The sequence below is a fragment of the Pongo abelii genome, chromosome 15, assembly GCF_028885655.2.
Source record: "Pongo abelii isolate AG06213 chromosome 15, NHGRI_mPonAbe1-v2.0_pri, whole genome shotgun sequence".
Lineage (NCBI taxonomy): Eukaryota > Metazoa > Chordata > Mammalia > Primates > Hominidae > Pongo > Pongo abelii.
In genome coordinates, this window is record NC_072000.2 from 70,640,824 (window position 1) to 70,665,676 (window position 24,853).

The following is a 24,853-nucleotide window of genomic DNA, read 5'->3' on the forward strand; positions in this document are numbered from 1 at the left end:
TGAGAATCAATCAATACTTACAGCAAGTTAGTTGCTGGTTGCGTTAATCATAAGCACCTAGCTCTTATGCAGGAGCTCCTAGTCTTATGCAGGGGCTCTGAATAGAATAATTAACTGCAAATGCAATTTAATGGAGTGGGTCTGATGGTGGAGACAGCAGATTATGGCACTGAGGAAGCAGGAGGTATGTTGGGGCTGACTGGGCTTTCATGTACCCTTAAATTGCTCAGTGAAGGATGCTGACTCTTTTACATCTGGGAGTGTTTAGTACTGCCTTGTACCTTCTAGTGACTCTGGAGGCAGTATATATCCTTATATTCTACATAGTGTGAAAGGAAAATATCTTGGGCTCCCAAAATCACTAAGCTAAAGGGAAAAGTCAAGCTGGGAACTGCTTAGGGCAAACCTGCCTCCCATTCTATTCAAAGTCACCCCTCTGCTCACTGAGATAAATGCGTATCTGATTGCCTCCTTTGGAGAGGCTAATCAGAACCTAAAGGAATGCAACTATTTGTCCCTTATCCACCTATGACCTGGAAGTCCCCTCCCCACTTGGAGTTGTCCTGCTTTTCCAGATTGAACCAGTGTTTATCTTACATATGTTGATTGATGTCTCATATATCCCTAAAATGTATAAAACCAAACTGTGCTCTGACCATCTTGGGGACATGTCATCGGGCCCTCCTGAGGCTGCGTCATGGGCATGCATCCTCAACCTAGGCAAAATAAACTTTCCAAATTAACTGAGACCTGTCTCAGATTTTGGGGGTTTACATTTTGGTAACCACGTAGGGATTCTGAGTGGAAGTGCCCCTGACCTTTGACAAATCTCCTATTGGTGCTTGGTACCAGCATGAGCTAACTTTATGGCTCAAACCAACAGGACAATTTGCTGAGGTATGGGAGCACCCCCTCCAGAGAATCCCTGATTTCCCAAAATTTGGTTGAGATCTAAAGTTTATTTTGCTGTGCAACTCCCCGTTTTTGTTTGTTTGTTTGTTTGTTTGTTTTTTGAAGTTCTACTTGCTTCCAACAAAGAATTCAAGTTTTCCTGCTTCCGTGACGATAGAAGGCAGGTAACTCCTTTATGGAGTTTGAGCTCACTTCCAACAGGGAAGATGAGGGGTTTTTTTCCTGCTTCTAGGATGGCAGACAGCCATCTTCAGCCTGAGACCCATCTCTAGGTAAGTAGCTGAATTGGGGTTTTGTCTTGGCTAAAGTTAACAACCAGCTGGTCTTAATTTCTCCTTACCATTAGAGCACTCAGTAATCATATAATTTGTGCGATCTTTTGTTTTGCTTAACTGTTTATGTTGTTTGTTTCTGTTTTTGTTGTTGTTTCGGTCTTTTTCTCATTGGGTTTGATCAACTCTATCTGACTTGATTAAATCCAAAGGAAGTTCCAAATTATGGGAACAAGGCCTCTGAAGTGGCTAACTTTCCACACACACACAAAAAAAAGGTGGTGTGGTAGGGGGAGAAAAACAGCCAGCAAAAGGAAAAAGAAAAAGAGAAAATATTTTTTATTTTGACTACTAAGGATCTTTATTTAAACAACAAGGCCACCTTTTTGCTAGCCAGACCAAACTGAAAGAGCAATGGCTATACTTCTGAAATAGCAGAATTTGTCCTAGCTGAAATATGGTAATGAGATTTAAAAAGATTTTTTTAAAGGAGCTCAGTGGTTAAAAGTCAGCTTAATTAAAAGCTAACATCCAAGATGTGTGTGTGTGTGTGCATATGTGTGTGTTTGTGTGCATATGTGTGTGCTTGTGTTTAACAGGCTTTCGTGATTTTGTTTTTGCTTTTATCCTAGGACCTTGTCTTTTTTTTTTTTTTTTTTTTTGAGCGAAAGTATTTTTCTTCTCAGTTGACTGAATTCTGTTTTCTTCATTTACTTCTGCTGTCTCTTCTCTTGCACCTTCTGCTGCATGGAGAACCTAAAATAGATTATAATAACCTAGGGTTCCTTAAAGAAAATGAAGAAGACACCAGACTCTCTTTGGGGGAGAAACATTTTTTTCCTTATGGAACCCCAAGAATGTAAACAGACAATTCTCACTTTTTGGAAACCCAGGATTCAGTGTGGGCTCTACCCAGAGCTCAGAGATCCAGTTAAAAGATAGGTAGTCCCTATCTAAATAAAATTGATCTCCTTATACAATCCTATGATTGATTTCCACAATTTTATGTTTGATTTGGCATCCATCTTTAATCTCCCTCTAGCACCACTAGACTTTTTCTCTATGTACTTTATGATGTAAATTTTGCTATTTGATTTTCATCTGAGTTGTTTCCTTTAATATGCAAATTTAAAGCTGTTTAGCTGACAACTGCCTAGAGTCGTAAAACAGGTTATCAAGAATCTGAAAGTCTAAGATAAGAAAAAAGGAGTTTTATAAATCTCTGAGATGTATTTCTATTGGCATGCCTAATATGTCTATATATTTATGTATTATGTACACAATATTTCACTACAAAAAACATATAAAAGAGCTTTAATTAATTGGCTTAAGAAAATAAAAGTGCTTGAATCAAACACTTTATCAGGAAAAAAAAGACTAGCCAAATGGGTTTTCAACTTTACATAACTTAACTAAAATCTTTAATAAATAAGTTAGCTTTAAAATTGTTGGTAAAGTAATATTAGAAATGTCTTAAGAATTACCAGCATACATTTTTGTTTGCAATTATTAATCAAACAATTTCATACATATCCCTGCCAAATACTATAAGGTGTAAAAATTTGGCATAAGGGTTACAAAACTATAAACCCAGCCCAAGACAGAATGATCTTGCTTGTGTAATCTTTAATAAATAAGACATTGATATTAGTTTAGTAAAAATAGCTACATCTTGAATTTAGTGAGATTACCATAACTTCTCATCTTGTGGCTTTAGGTGGTCTAGTCCATAGGCAGTAAGGTCTGTTTTGGGAAAGGACTGTTATTGTCTTTGTTTCAAAGCTAAACTATAAACTAAGTTCCTCCCAAAGTTAGTTTGGCCTATGCCCAGGAATGAACAAGGACAGCTTGGAGGTTAGAAGTAAGATGGAGTCAGTTCAGTCAAATCTTTTTCACTGTCTCAGTTATAATTTTGCCATGGCAGCTCCATAACTTTAAATAATGACAATTGCAGTTTTTATAAATAATCTAGGTAAACTGTTAAAATAAATAAAATAATTCGGTAAATATAATAGGATAAATACTTGTAGACAAACTCATCATAATTTAGAATCTAAGGTTATATTAAATTAAATAATAGATATTTCATTATTTGGGTATTTTCCAATAAAACTAAATTTGTAGGAAAACATTATAAAAGTGTATCCTTTTAAAAAATGGTGAATAATTTTTGTCTAATTTAAAGCTTGAAGGTATGTATAAAACAAGGTAAAAGGAACCAAGAAGTAAAAGAGATTACTAAAGAAAGTTATAAAAATAAAGATTTTTTTTTTGTAAGAAAGCTTAAAGGGAAATAATTTCATATGAGAAAGGATCTTATATGGTAAATTTAGTCCTAGAGTAAAATGACTAGTTGTTTAAGAAAGAGGGATGTTCAGGACAAACCAGAATGTCCAAGCATATCATGAACGGTCTGTGTAAGCCACAATAAGAGGATTTATTTAAAAAAATCTTTTAAATGATCAAGTTGTCATATTATTATTTAAGTTTTGTTTGCTTAGGAAAAAACTCAGATTACTTTTTTTAAAATTAAGGTTATTACATCTGTCTAACTCTCTGCATGTACCTTTAAAGTACCTGTGACACTAAGTTACAGGGCTTTGACTCCTGGATCTAAAAAGAACACCAAGTCCTGCTAAATGTTAAACACCGAAAGCAATTAAAGCCCCATCTTCAGGCCCTGTAGAAGATGTCAATCAAAATAAACATTCCTGAGACACAGGGCCAGAAAGTAAAGCTATTTCAACTCAAGGCCCAGGGACTATCACGGAAAAGGTGGGCACATGAGATTGAAAGGGCTGATTTTGAAACATAAGTTCAGTTTCTCTATAAATTAGTCATTGATATTAAAGGCACACTGATGCAAGACCAGCATATGGGCCCCTGTGTCAAATTAACAAGGTTTTCTTGAAGCATTAACTGACTCCCTAATAAAGGTTATAAAAGGCTTATGGAAGTTGTATCTTACGGTCAAGATTAAAACTTTATAGATTGTTTATAAAATTTTGAAAAACACATTTAATTGGCTTCATGCTGTTTTTATCAGGGCTTGTGGTTTGGAACATTAAGTCTCCTCTCTCAAAGAACGAAGGTTTTTGCCTTTTTGAAATCCTTGAGTTATCACTTCGGTCAAATGAATGATCCTATCTTGTGATATCAAGAGTTTTAAACCTTTGATATTTGACAAACTTTCCAAAATCAAATTATATATTATGTCTTTTTCTAACCAAATTTATCCTTTAAGGTATTAGGTTCCCTAAAGTCCAGAAATGACATAGTCTGGTTTATTTGGTATAAAAATTATATAGGAAACATTGTCAAATATAAAATGGTGTTTGGTTTTCTTTAGGCTGTATTTGTATAAATATGTTATTGGTATGTGTTCCAAAATCACAGGAAATTCCTATAATTCTGATATGACTTAGTGTACATTATCAGGAATAATTATAATTGTCATGTTAAATTATTGTGTGCCACAGAGGTAACAAATTTCCTTGTCACTTGTGTCTTTGACTATGGCTGCTCTAAAACCTTTTGTCATCCATGGACAACTGTTGCCTTGTTTTGGTCCTCCTTAGAAGGTAGCTTTATAATCAGCTATGGAACTCTAACAGGTGTTCTTAAATGCAGGTTTCTGATAACTTTGGAAATTGTGACATTAGACTGGCGGAAAAAAAACTTTCAGGACTCTCATGGAGAGCTGAAATGTTCATGAATATCAAGAAGAACAGAAGTTAACTATGTAAACTGAACTGATAGAAGACTAAAGTAATATTTTTGACTATTTGCTTTAAACATTGCTGATCTCTGTTTTTTTTTTTTTCAGAGTCAAGGAAACTTCTTTTGAGCTACTGACAGCTTTTAACAATTTTGTATACTCCTATGAACAAAATTTGGAGCATATTTGTTTCTCTCTACCTGACTTCTCCAGAATTTGGAAACTATTTGTGAGTATTCTTAACTTACACAATACAGTTATTTGCACAAGTGCAATAAGAATCTGTTTTCATTTTGCAACAGGACACAATTGGAGAAACTTGTTATTTTAATGAGGCTTTGACTGGAATAGTGTGCTTTCCTTTAAGGAATCAAACTTGACTGATGGAGCCAATAAAGCCCCTTGGGGAAACTGGCCTCATAACTTCCCTGTACAGGGTTCCTGATCTGTGGTAAGTAAATAATGTCACTTTCTGGCAGGCCCAGGAGCCCCAAGTTTATCTTGGGACCTCAAGAGGAAAGGATCACCTGACTCATAGGTATTTGATGGCACAAATCCATGGCTGGGCTCAACTATAAAAAAGTCTTATCTGAGATTCCTTCTATGGAACAGAGTTCCATCAAAGCCAATTTAAAAGCCTATGTGAAAAATATTTATTCTTGCTGCACTGTATGCAAATAATTGGGCCAAGTAAAATAAAGCATATCAGTCCTATCATGACTTGTCATTAATAAAAATGGGAAACTGGAGAGAGAAAATTTATGTTTCGAAACTAAAATACATTTGCTGTTAGATTCTAGTCTTGCCTAATGTTTTTCAATTTTATTATTTTTTACAGTTTGGACCAAATTCTAATTTTTCTTGGCTACAAGTTTTCAAAATAATGTTTTCCATTTTTTTCCCTGTTTTTCCCCCATTTTTTCTGATTTGGAGTCATTGAAAACTAAGCTGTGCTTTCATAAAGCCCTGAGAACTGAAGCTAGACAATAAACTTCAGAAGAAAATAACAGCAACCTATTTACATACACAAACCACTTTCATGCCAATGTTTGGACTTCAGAGTAATGTGGCCTATATAGATTTTCCAGGATTGTTGTTTTTGTGGTTGCTGTTTTTCTCCCTTCCTCCCCCTATTTTCTCTTCATAGGACATGAGACTTCATAACCTTCTAACAAAACTTTCCTAATAACTTGGTGCTTACCTGTCTAGGAACAAATCATCCTAGCCATGAGAGATCAGACAAAACGTGGGACCAGAGGTTCATTTTCTTCTAAAATGCTTTCTCCAAAAGATTTTATAAAAAAAGAGGAGAGAAATTTGAAAGGAAAATATCTTGGTCCCCCAAAATCACTAAGCTAAAGGGAAAAGTCAAGCTGGCACTGCTTAGAGCAAGCCTGCCTCCCATTCTATTCAAAGTCACCCCTCTGCTCACTGAGATAAATGCATATCTGATTGCCTCCTTTAGAGAGGCTAATCAGAAACTTGAAAGAGTACAACAATTTATCTCTTATCTACTTATGACCCAGAAGCCACCTCCCTGCTTCAAGTTATCCTGCCTTTCCAGATTGAACCAATGTTGATCTTATATATGTTGATTGACATCTCATGTCTCCCTAAAACGTATAAACCAAACTGTGTACTGATCACCTTGGGCACATGTCGTCAGGACCTCCTGAGGCTGTGTCATGAGCATGTGTCCTCAACTTTGACAAAATAAGCTTTCTAAATTAACTGAGACCTGTCTCAAATTTTGGAGGTTCACAATAGTGTCAGTATTTATACAAATTTCATTTGTATTATGCAACATCTTTGCGATCTTTTTCCCCCTTTCACATATAAACTGAGCTATTTGGACCATTTAGACCTCAGTCAGGACCCTCTCTTGCACTGCCTTTTCCCTCATCAAAGCAAAATAAGCAAAAACAGAACATCCTGCCCTCAATTCCCTCCACTGCCATCCCTCTCCCAAGAGGGTAAACATAATAATGACACTAATCATCATTAAAAAATAATAGCATAAATCTAGTGTGTCTTGAAGCTTTGCTGTGGCCTACCAAATAAGAATCAAAATACCATTCTCCTAGTATTTGGTAAGTGAACATCCTTGGACTGGAGGTTGAAAGGAGCTAATATTATTCTAAATCTTATCCTTTTGCATGCAGAGTAATGGCAAAATTCCAGCATAATAATACTGCATATTTACATAATGCCCTTTTTCACAGGCATTCATAGTGCTTTGCAAAATTTCCTATGCATTCTCTCAGTATTAGATAAGAAGAGAAGGGAGATGATTGATTCTAGATGGGGAAAGAGGGATAGGCAAAGCCTGAATCCAAAAAAATAAAATAAACTGTGAGACAGAAAGCTTAAGAGTGGACTCCTGACTCTGAACCTAATGTTCTTTCTACTATTCTTCTGAAGGCAATTTTTTTTCTTTTCTTGGGTCTGCTATTCAATAGCACCTAATGAATATTGAAAAGCAAAAGCAGAATGGCTCTTGACATTGAACACTAGCAAGAGACATGTTTAGAAGGCAAGATTTATTAAAACTGACATTGAACACTAGCAACAGACATGTTTAGAAGGCAAGATTTATTAAAACTGGGTTCCAGATAAGCCTATTTTTAAAAATTAAGAAACCAAAAGCAAGTCAAAATTAGGGAAAACTGTGAAATATCTACAAAACAAGCTGCATCTTTGTGTACCCTAATGATAGAAGGTATGGAAAATTGTTAGATTAAAAAAGACCAGACTACCCTCAAATAACCTAGAGGTAAATAGTAATACATTATAATTCATCTGATAAATTTCTCAAAACCGTGTGTTTTATTCAGACTAGACTCACTAGGGATTTTTCAAAGTTCTAGATTTATAAGAAAAAAAAATACTTGAAATTGAAAAGTAGGAGTAATATATAGTGATTAAAGTTTGAGTCCGATTTTTTTCAGTAAAATGAACTAGTGATGCAATAGTTCCAGGGATTTAAAAGAGTTTCCTCAAATGTATCTGGGGGATAAGAAACACTGAAGAGAAAATAGGCCTAGTGATAAATGACAAATGAGATGAAATGAGATTTTGAAATAGTTGGGCTACTGAACTGACTTTTTAAATAGATCTTTTAACAAGAAAAACAAAAAAGGGGCTAAGGACAGAGAAGGAACAACAGTTGTCAGCAGAATGCTGATAAATAGCAAGCAAGGGAATTCAGTCCTTGCAAAAATAAAGATTTTCCAAATCAGCAAACTTGGGGGATATGCCTTGCCACGGGGGATAAGAAAGAACTGAGTAATTTATATTCTGAATCACATTTTCTCTTATGTTTTCATTCAGCCAGGATAATCAAACCATATTATAAACCCCAGAAACTGCTTTAACATGCAAAACATGCAAAACACCTGGCTTGCATTCTCACTCCTAATATCCTCAGATAATCACACATGCTTTTAACAAACAAATTTAATTATCTACAAATGCCAAGCACTCTAGTAGGTATTATAAATACAAAGAAGCATTAGCACCTTTCCCAAATCATTCTACCCACCTTGGAATTACACTCAGCTTGGAAATCATTCCATTCACCTTGGAACACTCACTCAGTTTTGATCCAGGACCCCATCTGCCCTTCAAAGCAAGCAGGTTTGTTGAAGATCCAATGGCTGCAGGTATATGGTCTACGTTTGTAGTATAGTTTGAAGTCAGGTAGTGCGATGCCTCCAGCTTTGATCTTTTTGTTTATCATTGTCTTAGCTATATGTGCTCTTTTTTGGTTTCACATAAATTTTAAAATAGTTTTTTCTAAGTCTGTGAAGAATGTCAATGGCAGTTTAATGGGAATAGCATTGTATCTATAAATTACATTGGGCAGTATGGCCATTTTCACTATATTGATTCTTCCTATTCATGAGCATGGAATGTTTTTCATTTGTTTGTGTCCTCTCTGATTTCTTTCAGCAGTGGTTTGTCATTCTCCTTGAAGAGGTCTTTCACTTCCCTTGTTAGCTGTATTCCTAGGTATTTAATTCTTTGTGTAGCAATTGTGAATGGGAGTTCACTCATGATTTGTCTCTCTGCTTGCCTGTTGGGGTATAGAAATAAGAGCTGATTTTAAACTCTATCTTGCATTTTGCATTTTTTAAAAAGTTAGCACTACCTTGGGAAGCTTTCCATATCTGCACATGGAGGTCTTTGTAATAGCTACATAATATTTTATTGTATGAATTACCATAGTTTATTTAAAAAGTCTCCTACATTGGACATATTGATTGCTTTATATCTTTTAATATTAAATAAACTATGTTATTTATGAACCTAAAAGGAGGCAGGGTTGTTGCAAAAATTAAATGAGATAATTTATGTGAAAGCACCAAGAATGCCTAACATTAGGTATTTTTAGTACATGTTAGCTAAATGAGTGAACTGAATGAGGGAGCAAATGAACCAGTAATGCTTTCAATTTTGTTTTCTGGTTAATAACTCTCTCTATTCACTAGAATGAGCCTCATGAAAATAGAGATCAGTCTTTTCTGTCTTCATTCACTGCTGAATCCCTAGAGCTTTGAGTAGTGCCTGCATATAGTAAATGTTTAAATAAATTGGCTAATGAATGAATAAATATCATTAGCCATCATTCTTTCTTTTGACCCATAGTTTTAATTTCAAGGTAAAAGGGCCTATTTAAGATGAAAGATAGTGCAGCTTTCTTTCAAGTGAGATTATTTGTAATTTGATCCTGAAAAAAGTTAAAGAGTAAGGCCGTCCCCAGATGGGTATTGGAACCTGGCAACTCAAATCTATCTTGCCTGCCCCAGATAATCTCACTTGGAAGAAGGCTGCACTGCCAGCAACTTTCATAAGCCTCTTTGGATATCATTATAGATAGAAATTTTCAAAGGGATTTTAATTACATTCAGAAAAGAGAAATAAGGTACAACACCTACACAGCCCTGCCTTAAGTTTGAGTCCCAGGGCAGCTGCTCAATTTGCCCTACCCAAGAAATGTGCCTGCTTAGGACAGCCAAAGTTTGTGAAATAATCAGTTTTCAAATATAGATCAAAGTACAGTCAAGGGTTTCTTTATGATAACACTACACTCATTAGACTTGCTTTCTTAATTTGGAAAGAAGGAACTGGAGTTAGGGATAAGTCTCAACCCTCAGTGTACCATGGGTATGTGTTCAGTGTGACAGTGTCATCTGTCTTACATGTTGCTAAAGGGAAAAAAAAGTTGACAACCACTGCTCTAATCAGGGCTTTTCAGGGCATATGAGAAAGTTGGTCAGATTTCTAGAGCCATGTAACTACATATACGGGACAACCAAGGTCTTAAGTTTGGGGATCATGGTATAACTCAAGTAAACTGGGTTGAGATTCACTTAACTCACTCTCAGTACACTCTCATACTCAAAGACACAAATCTGAGGAGTCACAGAGTATTTATTAGTACAACCCTGTCTTCGCTTTTTTATATATACATATTTATTTTTTATTTTTTATTTTTATTATTATACTTTAAGTTTTAGGGTACATGTGCACAACATGCAGGTTTGTTACATATGTATACAAGTGCCATGATGGTGTGCTGCACCCATTAACTCGTCATTTAGCATTAGGTATATCTCCTAATGCTATCCCTCCCTCTCCCCCCACCCCACAACAGTCCCCAGTGTGTGATGTTCCCCTTCCTGTGTCCATGTGTTCTCATTGTTCAATTCCCACCTATGAGTGAGAACATGCGATGTTTGGTTTTTTTGTCCTTGCAATAGTTTGCTGAGAATTATGGTTTCCAGCTTCATCCATGTCCCTACAAAGGACAAGAACTCATCATTTTTTATGGCTGCATAGTATTCCATGGTGTATATGTGCCACATTTTCTTAATCCAGTCTATCGTTGTTGGACATCTGGGTTGGTTCCAAGTCTTTGCTATTGTGAATAGTGCCGCAGTAAACATACATGTGCATGTGTCTTTATAGGAGCATGATTTATAATCCTTTGGGTATATACCCAGTAATGGGATGGCTGGGTCAAATGGTATTTCTAGTTCTAGATCCCTGAGGAATCACCATACCGACTTCCACAATGGTTGAACTAGTTTACAGTCCCACCAACAGTGCAAAAGTGTTCCTATTTCTTCACATCCTCTCCAGCACCTGTTGTTTCCTGACTTTTTAATGATCGCCATTCTAACTGGTGTGAGATGGTATCTCATTGTGGTTTTGATTTGCATTTCTCTGATGGCCAGTGACGATGAGCATTTTTTCATGTGTTTTTTGGCTGCATAACTGTCTTCTTTTGAGAAGTGTCAGTTCATATCCTTCACCCACTTATTGATGGGGTTTTTTTTCTTGTAAATTTGTTTGAGTTCATTGTAGATTCTGGATATTAGCCCTTTGTCAGATGAGTAGATTGCAAAAACTTTCTCCCATTCTGTAGGTTGCCTGTTCACTCTGATGGTAGTTTCTTTTGCTGTGCAGAAGCTCTTTAATTTAATTAGATCTCATTTGTCAATTTTGGCTTTTGTTGCCATTGCTTTTGGTGTTTTAGACATGAAGTCCTTGCCCATGCCTATGTCCTGAATGGTATTGCCTAGGTTTTCTTGTAGGGTTTTTATGGTTTTAGGTCTGACATGTAAGTCTTTAATCCATCTTGAATTAATTTTTGTATAAGGTGTAAGGAAGGGATCCAGTTTCAGCTTTCTCCATATGGCTAGCCAGTTTTCCCAGCACCATTTATTAAATAGGGAATCCTTTCCCCATTTCTTTTTTTTGTCAGATTTGTCAAAGATCAGATAGTTTTAGATGTGTGCTATTATTTCTGTGGGCTCTGTTCTGTACCATTGGTCTACATCTCTGTTTTGGTACCAGTACCATGCTGTTTTGGTTACTGTAGCCTTGTAGTATAGTTTGAAGTCAGGTAGCATGATGCCTCCAGCTTTGTTCTTTGGCTTAGGATTGACTTGGCAATGCGGGCTCTTTTTTGGTTCCATATGAACTTTAAAGTAGTTTTTTCCATTTCTGTGAAGAAAGTCATTGGTAGCTTGATGGGGATGGCACTGAATCTATAAATTACCTTGGGCAGTATGGCCATTTTCATGATATTGATTCTTCCTACCCATGAGCATGAGAACTCCAAAAAGAAGAGTACATTCTGTACACAGGAAGAATTGTTTAAGTCCTTTTCCCACTACTATCCCTCTCAGTAGGCTTCACACAGATGGCAGCTGCTCTTGAAAACATTCACTCTCATTTCTCAACTCCTTCAATACTCTATCCAATATCCAGTCAATGAATCTGTCTTCTCACCCACCTCCTTGACATCATTGTTATTCAATCCACTTTGTTCTTTATTCAGAGAGTGTGTGCTTTAGGAGCATTGTTTTCCTTTCTAGACTTCAGTGCTGATGGAGACAGACACTCTTTATTGTCAGAATTACCTCCAACTGACTTGAAGGAGTTTTGTTCCTGTGTTTTACTTTTGTATATTTTTTGAAATACAGGGTTTAAATGTGTTCTTCCTTTTTTCCTGTACTTTCTTCTTTTAAAATTAGCATGTATTGACTTTATAATAAGAAAATAGGGAGGGCGGTTCCAGGATGGCCGAATAGGAACAGCTCCAGTCTACAGCTCCCAGTGTGAGCGACGCAGAAGATGGATGATTTCTGCATTTCCAACTGAGGTAGTGGGTTCATCACACTAGGGACTGTCGGACAGTAGGTGTAGGACAGTGGGTGCAGCACATCAAGCGTGAGCCGAAGCAGGGCGAGGAATCGCCTCACCCAGGAAGCACAAGGGGTCAGGGAATTCCCTTTCCTAGCCAAGGAAAGGGGTGACACACGGCAACCAGAAAATTGGGTCACTCCCACCCTAACACTGCGCTTTTCCAACAGTCTTAGCAAACAGCATACCAGGAGATTATATCCCATGCCTGGCTCAGAGGGTCCTACGCCCATGGAGCCTTGCTCATTGCTAGCACAGCAGTCTGAGATCAAACTGCAAGGTGGCAGTGAGGCTGGGGGAGGGGTGCCTGCCATTGCTGAGGCTGGAGCAGGTAAACAAAGCCGCTGGGAAGGTCGAACTGGGTGCAGCCCACCACAGCTCAAGGTGGCCTGCCTGCCTCTGTACACTCCACCTCTGGGGGCAGGGCATAGCCAAACAAAAGGCAGCAGAAACCTATGCAGACTTAAATGTCCCTGGCTGACAGCTTGGAAGACAGTAGTGGTTCTCCCAGCATGCAGCTTGAAATCTGAGAACGGACAGACTGCCTCCTCAAGTGGGTCCCTGACCCCCAAGTAGCCTAACTGGGAGGCACCCCCTAGTAGGGGCAGACTGACACCTCACATGGCCAGGTACCCCTCTGAGACAAAACTTCCAGACGAACGATCAGGCAGCAACATTTGCTGTTCACCAATATTCGCTGTTCTTCAGCCTCCACTGTTGATACCCAGGCAAACAGGGTCTGAAGTAGACCTCCGGCAAACTCCAACAGACCTGCAGCTGAGGGTCCTGACTGGTAGAAGGAAAACTAACAAACAGAAAGGACATCCACACCAAAACCCCATCTGTATGTCACCATCATCCAAGACCAAAGGTAGATAAAACCACAAAGTTGGGGAAAAAACAGAGCAGAAAAACTGAAAATTCTAAAAATCAGAGCACCTCTCCCCCTCCAAAGGAACGCAGCTCCTCACCAGCAACGGAACAAAGCTGGACAGAGAACGACTTTGACGAGTTGAGAGAAGAAGGCTTCAGACGATCAAACTTCTCCAAGCTAAAGGAGGAAGTTCGAACCCATGGCAAAGAAGTTAAAAACCTTGAAAAAAGATTAGACGAATAAGCTAACTAGAATAAGCAATGCAGAGAAGTCCTTAAAGGACCTGATGGAGCTGAAAACCATGGCACGAGAACTATGTGACGAATGCACAAGCTTCAGTAGCCGATTTGATCAACTGGAAAAAAGGGCATCAGTGATGGAAGACCAAATGAATGAAATGAAGTGAGAAGAGAAGTTTAGACAAAAAAGAATATAGAGAAACGAACAAAGCCTCCAAGAAATATGGGACTCTGTGAAAAGACCAAATCTACGTCTGATTGGTGAACCTGAAAGTGACGGGGAGAATGGAACCAAATTGGAAAACACTCTCCAGGATATTATCCAGTAGAATTTCCCCAATCTAGAAAGGCAGGCCAACATTCAAATTCAGGAAATACAGAGAATGCCACAAAGATACTCCTCGAGAAGAGCAGCTCCAAGACACATAATTGTCAGATTCACCAAACTTGAAATGAAGGAAAAAATGTTAAGGTCAGCCAGAGAGAAAGGTCAGGCTACCCACAAAGGGAAGCCCATCAGACTAACAGCTGATCTTTCGGTAGAAAGTCTACAAGCCAGAAGAGAGTGGGGGCCAATATTCAACATTCTTAAAGAAAAGAATTTTTAACCCAGAATTTCATATCCAGCCAAACTAAGCTTCGTAAGTGAAGGAGAAATAAAATACTTTACAGACAAGCAAATGCTGAGAGATTTTGTCACCACCAGGCCTGCCCTACAAGAGCTCCTGAAAGAAGCACTAAACATGGAAAGGAACAACCGGTACCAGCCACTGCAAAAACATGCCAAATTGTAAAGACTACTGATGCTAGGAAGAAACTGCATCAACTAACGAGCAAAATAACCAGCTAACATCATAATGAAAGGATCAAATTCACACATAACAATATTAACCTTAAATGTCAGTGGGCTAAATGCTCCAATTAAAAGACACAGACTGGTAAATTGGATACAGAGTCAAGACCCATCAGTGTGCTGTTTTCAGGAAACCCATCTCATGTGCAGAGACACACATAGGCTCAAAATAAAGGGATGGAGGAAGATCTACAAAACAAATGGAAAACAAAAAAAGGCAGGAGTTGCAATCCTAGTCTCTGATAAAACAGACTTTAAACCAACAAAGATCAATAGAGACAAAGAAGTCCATTACATAAGGGTAAAGGGATCCATTCAACAAGAAGAGCTAACTATCCTAAATACATATGCACCCAATACAGGAGCACCCAGATTCATAAAGCAAGTCCTTAGAGACCTACAAAGAGACTTAGACTCCCACACAATAATAATGGAAGACTTTAACCCCCCCACTGTCAACATTAGACAGATCAATGAGACAGAAAGTTAACAAGAATATCCAGGAATTGAACTCAGCTCTGCACCAAGCGGACCTAATAGACATCTACAGAACTCTCTACCCCAAATCAACAGAATATACTTTCTTCTTGGCACCATACCGCACTTATTCCAAAATTGACCACATAGTTGGAAGTAAAGCACTCCTCAGCAAATGTAAAAAAACAGAAATTATAACAAACTGTCTCTCAGACCACAGTGCAATCAAACTAGAACTCAGGATTAAGAAACTCACTCAAAACCTCTCAACTACATGGAAACTGAACAACCTGCTCCTGAATGACTACTGGGTACATAACGAAATGAAGGCAGAAATAAAGATGTTCTTTGAAACCAATGAAAACAAACACACAACATACCAGAATCTCTGGGACACATTTAAAGCAGTGTCTAGAGGGAAATTTATAGCACTAAATGCCCACAAGAGAAAGCAGGAAAGATATAAAATTGACACCCTAACATCACAATAAAAAGAACTAGAGAATCAAGAGCAAACACATTCAAAACCTAGCAGAAGGCAAGAAATAACTAAGATCAGAGGAGAACTGAAGGAGATAGAGACACAAAAACCCTTCAAAAAATTAATGAATCCAGGAGCTGTTTTCTTGAAACGATCAACAAAATTGATAGACTGCTAGCAAGACTAATAAAGAAGAAAAGAGAGAAGAATCAAATAGACGCAATAAAAAATGATAAAGGAGATATCACCACCAATCCCACAGAAATACAAACTACCATCAGAGAATACTATAAACACCTCTACGCAAATAAACTAGAAAATCTAGAAGAAATGGATAAATTCCTCAACACATACACCCTCCCAAGACTAAACCAGGAAGAAGCTGAATCTCTGAATATACCAATAACAGGTTCTGAAATTGAGGCAATAATTAATAGCTTACCAACCAAAAAAAGTCCAGGACCAGACGGATTCACAACCAAATTCTACCAGAGGTACAAGGAGGAGCTGGTACCATTCCTTCTGAAACTATTCCAATCAATAGAAACAGAGGGAATCCTCCCTAACTCATTTTATGAGGTCAGCATCATCCTGATACCAAAGCCGGGCAGAGACACAACAAAAAAAGAGAATTTTAGACCAATATCCCTGATGAACATCAATGCAAAAATCCTCAATAAAATACTGGCAAACTGAATCCATCAACACATCAAAAAGCTTATCCACCATGATCAAGTGGGCTTCATCCCTGGGATGCAAGGCTGGTTCAACATATGCAGATCAATAAATGTAATCCAGCATATAAACAGAACCAAAGACAAAAACCACATGATTATCTCAATAGATGCAGAAAAGGCCTTTGACAAAATTCAACAACGCTTCATGCTAAAAACTCTCAATAAATTAGGTATTGATGGGACATATCTCAAAATAATAAGAGCTATCTATGACAAACCCACAGCCAATATCAAACGGAATGGGCAAAAACTGGAAGCATTCCCTTTGAAAACTGGCACAAGACAGGGATGCCCTCTCTCACCACTCCTATTCAACATAGTGTTGGAAGTTCTGGCCAGGGAATCAGGCAGGAGAAGAAAATAAAGGGTATTCAATTAGGAAAAGAGGAAGTCAAATTGTCCCTGTTTGCAGATGACATGATTGTATAACTAGAAAACCCCATCATCTCAGCCCAAAATCTCCTTAAGGTGATAAGCAACTTCAGCAAAGTCTCAGGATACAAAATCAATGTGCAAAAATCACAAGCATTCTTATACACCAATAACAGACAGACAGCCAAATCATGAGTGAACTCTCATTCACAATCGCTACAAAGAGAATAAAATACCTAGGATTCCAACTTACAAGGGATGTGAAGGACCTCTTCAAGGAGAACTACAAACCACTGCTCAATGAAATAAAAGAGGATACAAACAAATGGAGGAACATTTCATGCTCATGGGTAAGAAGAATCAATATCGTGAAAATGGCCATATTGCCCAAGGTAATTTACAGATTCAATGCCATCCTCATCAAGCTACCAATGTCTTTCTTCACAGAATTGGAAAAAACTACTTTAAAGTTCATATGGAACCAAAAAAGAGCCCGCATTGCCAAGTCAATCCTAAGCCAAAAGAACAAAGCTGGAGGCATCATGCTACCTGACTTCAAACTATACTATGAGGCTACAGTAACCAAAACAGCATGGTACTGGTACCAAAACAGAGATATAGACCAATGGTACAGAACAGAGCCCACAGAAATAATAGCACACATCTAAAACTATCTGATCTTTGACAAATCTGACAAAAACAAGAAATGGGAAAGGATTCCCTATTTAATAAACGGTGCTGGGAAAACTGGCTAGTCATATGGAGAAAGCTGAAACTGGATCCCTTCCTTACACCTTATACAAAAATTAATTCAAGATGGATTAAAGACTTACATGTCAGACCTAAAACCATAAAAACCCTACAAGAAAACCTAGGCAATACCATTCAGGACATAGGCATGGGCAAGGACTTCATGTCTAAAACACCAAAAGCAATGGCAACAAAAGCCAAAATTGACAAATGGGATCTAATTAAAGAGCTTCTGCACAGCAAAAGAAACTACCATCAGAGTGAACAGGCAACCTACAGAATGGGAGAAAGTTTTTGCAATCTACTCATCTGACAAAGGGCTAATACGAAGAATCTACAATGAACTCAAACAAATTTACAAGAAAAATAACAAACAACCCCATCAACAAGTGGGTGAAGGATATGAACAGACACTTCTCAAAGGAAGACATTTATGCAGCCAAAAAACACATGAAAAAATGCTCATCATCACTGGCCATCAGAGAAATGCAAATCAAAACCACAATGAGATACCATCTCACACCAGTTAGAATGGCGATCATTAAAAAGTCAGGAAACAACAGGTGCTGGAGAGGATGTGGAGAAATAGGAACACTTTTACACCGTTGGTGGGATTGTAAACTAGTTCAACCATTGTGGAAGTCGGTGTGGTGATTCCTCAGGGATCTAGAACTAGAGATACCATTTGACCCAGCCATCCCGTTAGTGGGTATATATCCAAAGGATTATAAATCATGCTGCCATAAAGACACATGCACACGTATGTTGATTGCGGCACTATTCACAATAGCAAAGACTTGGAACCAACCCAAATGTCCAACAACGATAGACTGGATTAAGAAAATGTGGCACATATACACCATGGAATACTATGCAGCCATAAAAAATGATGAGTTCTTGTCCTTTGTAGGGACATGGATGAAGCTGGAAACCATCATTCTCAGCAAACTATCGCAAGGACAAAAAAACCAAATACCGCATGTTCTCACTCATAGGTGGGAATTGAACAATGAGAACACATGGACACAGGAAGGGGAACATCACACACTGGGGACTGTTGTGGGGTGGGGGGAAGGGGAGGGATAGCATTAGGAGATACACCTAATGTAAATGACGAGTTAATGGGTGCAGCACACCAACATGGCACATGTATACATATGTAACAAACTGGCATCTTGTGCACATGTACCCTAGAACTTAAAGTATAATAAAAAAAAGAAAATAGTTATTTTTAACTTAAAAAGCTTATATATGCTCATTATAAAAACTTGGAAAACTCAGAAAAATAGAAGAATAATATACTCATGAGGAACATTTCCATTTTAATGCATTTTCTTCATCTTCTAAACACGCACATATATACACACATACAGACTATACTGTTCTGTATTGTTTATTTGATGTACTTTGATGTACTCTTTTTATTAAGTATCCTTCCAAATATTATTTTAATGACTCTATTGCCTTCCCTTGTATGGATATATCATAATTTATTCATCCATCTCCCTGTTGTTAGAAATTTAGATTGTTTCCATTCTTCACTATAATGTTCACTAATCTTTTCATCTATACTATTTTATTAAAATGAATCACAAAATGAATCACAAAAAAACTTAGAATTCCTGAGCCAAATATTATCAATATTTCTTTAAATTTTGTGAAAAATTTAACTGTTTTCCAAAATAGAGACTAATATAATGAACTCCCTTATACAAATTATCCCACAATCAACATAAAAAATTTTGCAAAATCTTTATTTTTAAGGTTCCTGATATGCATAAGGTTTTAAGGTTCCTGATATGCATAAGGTTCCTGATATGCAGTACAATTTTTATTCTCACTATCATTGTGAAGCTCCCAGAAGATCTCTAACTAGAATTGTGTGTCTCTAATATCTGATCATTGTTGGCAAATATGGTTAGCTATTTCAAACCTAAGTTGTCAGAATCTTGCCTCTCATTGTCCTAAGAGTCTAGTCTAGATCCTTTAAAAACTCATTTCGTCTCACAATGCAGTTTCTATCTTTCAAGATTGTCTACCTTCAATTCAGCAGAGGAGCTCAGACTTCAACTGACAGTCTTTCAGCCTTTGGAAAATGGATGTGGGCAGCAGTTTCCCCTCTGTACGAGTATCTCTGGTGTACTTGGGGAATCCAAGCTCAATTCTGATCATCCAGTTCCTTATTGGATGTAGTGTGAGTCATGATAATTGAAGGTTGTTGGCTAAGCATGGTTGTCATGCTAAGTTTCCATATGTCAGCCTTTCTTCAAGGTCTGTATCTTTGCGAAATAGACCAAAACTTACCATATATAATTAAATGTTACATTATATGCATCATCAAAACTAGGCCAGTCTATTTATATGGAAATTGAGTATCTTGCTAACTTACTATTTTGATTTGAAGATAGATGTTGGCACTCAAAGAATTATTATTTTTATTGTATAAATAATATATTGGCTATATGGTATACCGGAAAAATCACCAAAATGGGAATAAAGAGTCAAATTTGAGACTCAACTCTGCTATTAACTAGTTACATAATGTTAGATTAGTTTTAAAATCATCCAGTATTTAATTTTGGTTTTTAAATTTACTAAAGTGTCATCTGGTTCTAAAATTCCACAAATTAAAAATGTCTTGATATAACTTATTACCCATTTACTATTAAAAATGCACTTTAAAAGATGATAGCTAGCATAGTAGTTGCTATGACATTATCTGTAGGAGTTAATGTAAGTCACCCAGTGGTGTGATGCTGATAAATGTTTTCAACAACCAGCTCTCTGGTGAAAAGAGCTTGGATATGTATCTTTGGCCTAGTTCCAGAGTGTGACTATTCACCCCAGATGATTTAAAGTCACTGAATGTGGAACTGGAAACAGATAGGCACAATCATCTCACAAGCCAGTGTAAGCTGGCTCTGGCACAACACTGGCCCTGCATTTATACGGTATTCGAGGAAAAATATATTCAGCTGCAAGTAGCAAACAATCTAGCTATCAGTGGCTTAAACAATAAAGGAATATATATTTTTTTCCATGTAAAAGAAGTCTGGACGTAGCAGTTCAAAGTTTCTTCCAGCAGTTCCACCATCTCAGGGTATTGGGTCAGTTTCTCCATAATTCTCTTGGCCTTCTACCTTATTGTTACAAAACAGCCAGAGTAGCTCCAAGCTTCCTGTCCTTTCAGGACCATATCCAAAGTAGAAAAGACATTGTAAAGAAAATATACTTTTTACTTGTCATTGTTTTCCTCCTTTTATTAAAGAGAAAGAAAAAATTTGCCCAGAAACCCCAGAAGCCTTCACCTCATGTTTCACTAGCCAGGACTGAATCCCATGTCCATTCTCAGACCTGTCACTGGCAAAGAGGATGTGAATTGCCACAGTTGGTTCAGATCAATTGTGATTTTAACCCTGGGACTGAACATATGGACAAAAGAGGAAGTAACACTGATGTAGGCAAATAATAGTGTTGGCTACATATAAAAAAATTTTTGAGCTGAAAAATGCTGATACTTGCAACTACCAACTCCAATCCAATTTGTTAATTATTGAGTCTATTCAATGGGCAAGACAAAAGAATGTATCTGTCTCTCTCTTGGGCATGTCATAATCACATGCCCAAGAGTGGATTTATAAAGGAAGTCCAAGCATAGTCATTAAGACATTTAACCTTTTTAAACTTCTTTATGAAATTGGGACAGTTATATTTTTAAATGTCAATCTATATCATAATTTAACTTACAAAAATTTTTAATTAATGTGAACACCTTAGATCGAGCTTTTTGACCATTTGGACAAAGGAGTAACTAGTCCTGATTTAATTTAAAAATTTAGAGTTAATATCCTAATTCAGGACTTTATTGTCATGATATATTATTATATGTAATGGCCTTCATTTAATTTTTAGTAAACGCTGCTTGGGTTATAGACCAGTTTCTAATACATGTACTCAAGTAATAAAATTTTATTTATTTAAAATGATTTTGTGGTTCATAAATAGTATTTCATTTGATATCTCATTTTATAACATTCAGAACATTTGCCACAGTGCATCCAAACTGAAATTGGAAAGGGAGTCAGATCTGGTATATTAAACAAGTCTCAGAATAAAATTTTTTTTTACATGGAAAATGACCAGCTTATAAAGCCAGAAGATTCTCAGAGTTGTCATCTAGGGCTTACACAGCCTTTAAAAAATATACAGAACCTGTTCAGACTCTGCTTCTTTATATTTTCCTAATTATCATTTATTTATATATCATTTTTTATTTGCAAATACAAACGCAAATAAAAGATGGAAAAATGCTGCTATACAGAAAAAAGGCCTAATATGACAAATGTCATTGTTGAAGCAGCATATGGGGCAAGGGTACATAATTTGGTTATTTTTATTTTGTAGTGCCTAATATTGTAGATGGTTATTGTTAAATTGAGAAAATTATACCAGTGGCATACTTTAGGTTGTTCAATCATTTCAGCAGAGGTGGCAGATGAGCCTATATGAATAGCTAATGCAGAACTAGATAATTTTTGCTCAGTTTAGACTATGGAGACTACTTTTTATTTTGGCTGTGGAATATGACTAGATTATCCAATTTGAGATGTATTATATAACCTAGCCCTTTACAAATTTTATATTTTATCTATTTAGTACTTTTCTATGTCCCCTATAATGTCTAATCATAGGTGTCAAGAACATTTGTTCTCTTGGGTTTTCTCATTTTATTTTAAAAGTGTTACTTCTGTCATTCACTCTCTGACACACTGAATCTAAATCTATCAAATTAGGTAATAAGATCAAACTGGCATTTCATATAATTTAAGCAAAACACTCCTTGAATTACCTGGATTAAATGCCTTCTTTAAAAATCGTTATTTCATTGCAAAAAAAGAAAAACCTAGCACAGAAAAAGACTGATTGAGTATCCAAAATGACAGCCTGAAGGCCAGGTGCAGCCTCCAAGCATGTATTTACTCTACACAATATTTAAAAGTCAAAAGTCACAACAAATTCACATTTCCAGCTTCTCTTGAAAATCATCAGGAATTGTCAGGATTACATCTCCACATTTTCAGCTGGAGCTGATTCCCCATCCCCACACCCTACTGTAGACAAGGCCTCTGCTCTCCTGTAACCCTGCACAGCCCCTGTTGCAATGGGCTCAGTGCTTGCACTTAGCACTCCCACTTTGCCAGTTTCTCTCATTTAAGGCATCTAGCAGGCATGTGGTTGTGCTAGTGGTTACCTGATAAGGACACTGTCACTAAGAAGGAAGTGGGGGCTTCCTTCATCAAGGAAGGAAGATATCCCCTCTAAGCCCCTTCAGGAGGAGCCTTAGAGGGGAAATCATTTCCTAATTTTGCCTAGAGGGGATTTGCCTAGAGGGGATATCTTTTTCTAATTACAAAAGGAGACTAGCAGCCCTCACAGAATTCTGATCTAAGCCTAAAAAGTCCAAAGAGCAAGAATTTTGTCTTATTTGTCTCATTTGACTTTGTAATCTTGGGGCTAGGCAGGTCTAGAACACATAATAGGATTCAACAAATGTAGGACAAGTAAATGATTCAGCTTCTACTCTCTACCAAAAATTATTTTGAAAGGCTCTTAAAAGATTTAAGGTATATTTGGAGGAATATTGGCACCTTCATGGTCAACAGCCTATGGGATCTGAATCTCTTTTAAAAGGAATTCTGTGGACTAGGAAGCCCTATTGACTTGGACTACTCCACATTAATAGATTCTACTTCCTTTTCTTATTTGCTATGTGCTACTGTTCCCTGATGGAACTGAAGCCTGGGCATCCAGCTATTCCCCAAGCTTGTCTAGTTTGTCCCACATCCCTTTACCCAGATGTATACCTAAAACCCCAATATACCTTATTAGCCGAGTGCACCCAAAATATAATAGTAAATTTCAAAAATCTACTCTGCTTCCAGAAGCAAAGTAAACTTTCTTTACAGACACACACACACACACACACACACTCACTCGGTAAAGTAGAATATAGTTTTTCGTTCCAATCTATTGTATTCCATACATCTTAAAAATATACACAGAGAATTATTTTTTCTCATTTGTTCACTTATTTATACTTCTCTACAAAGGATTGAGGAGGTTTATGAAAATAAAAAACTGATTAAAAAATCAGGCACAAAAAAGTATTAATTAGATTAGAAAGTCATAAACAGGGGTAGAGTCTCACATGTCTGGTCACAAAATTGCTTTGAGATCCCCTGCATACCAAAAGAAAATAAAAACAAAACCAGTTTACTGATTTGTCCCTAAGGAAAAATATATGCCAATATTTCCCCAAAGAAGCAACATTTTCTTTAGTATCTAATTCTGAAAGAAATTTATGATATGTGGACAGTAGTAGTGGCAGCTGGGGAGAGCTGGTCATGCAAAGACAACTTAGATAATTTTCTTTACAAATGCAGGAATGGCTTCATAAAACTTACTCAGCGTATCCCAAATGCAAGGTGAATGTGTGACACAAAATGTCACACAGGAGGTAAGTTCTACAGATGCCCCCACTCCCACTCAAAAAAACGAAAACAATTCAAGTAAACAGTTTTTTGCTGATACGCTGTGATTGGAGAAGAAACCTGGAAGCAGTAATTCTCAGTCATAGCTCCACAGATCCCGCATCAGAACCACCAGGGATTAGGGAGTGCTTTTTAAAACCTCACGTTCTTCCTATCTACAGAGTAGGAATCTCTGGGGGATAACCCTGAGGAGATGCAGCTTTTCCAGGCTCCCGAAGTGATTCTTAAATCCTATCAGAAAGAGAATCTCTGTCCCAGAGCAGTGGTCTTCAGGCTTTTTTTGCTTGGGTGTTATAAAAGAATTTTGAAAAACTAAGTACGGTGTCACATTTAAGTTGCCATCTCAATTTTTTATTCTAATTTTATACAGTTGCAAAACATATAATTTCTGGTTTATTGTAATATTGATATTTTCAAATAAGTCTTATCTATCACCTTAAAATGTATCCAATGAGTCTTAAATACTCATACTTAATGAAATGTAAATAAATGAAAAACTCTTCTACAACAGTCAAAAATTTTACATTTTCTCCTTGAACTCATGTTTCCATTAGATTTTCCCCATAGAAATTTATTCTAATGCGATGTATTTTACGCTTTAAAGTCTTTTTTAACATCCCATCATGCTTCTCTGCAAAATACGTACATTGAAATTTTGTTGTTTTAGTTTTTGTAACGTTAAGACTGTGTTAACATTTCTTCAGAATTAAGTTAGCATTATAATTGTTATTAGTATACAATTAACAAAAACATACATATTATATATATTTCATAACTAATTTTTAATTATGACAATTTTTGGAAAGTGCTTCTATTAATTTGATGGATAGGCTGTTTTGTCCCCTGGTTAGTTCATGTATTCATTGGTGAATATTACTTATTACTAGAATAAGACAAGCTTAAG

The 24,853-nt window shown here is 36.9% G+C and overlaps 1 protein-coding gene across 2 annotated transcripts in view; it reads left to right on the top strand.

The window, feature by feature from the left end:
- The first annotated feature begins 1,061 nt into the window (after nucleotides 1-1,061).
- The window catches only part of CCDC196 (coiled-coil domain containing 196), a 40,474-nt gene continuing 16,682 nt past the window's right edge, over nucleotides 1,062-24,853 (top strand). Inside the window, exons 1-2 of one of the 2 annotated variants that reach the window (XM_054530742.2) lie at nucleotides 1,062-1,184; nucleotides 5,011-5,131. The gene's annotated coding sequence lies outside the window, so the exon portion shown is untranslated. The remainder of the gene's footprint in view (nucleotides 1,185-5,010; nucleotides 5,132-24,853) is intronic. The other variant, XM_054530743.2, reaches the window with a different exon arrangement.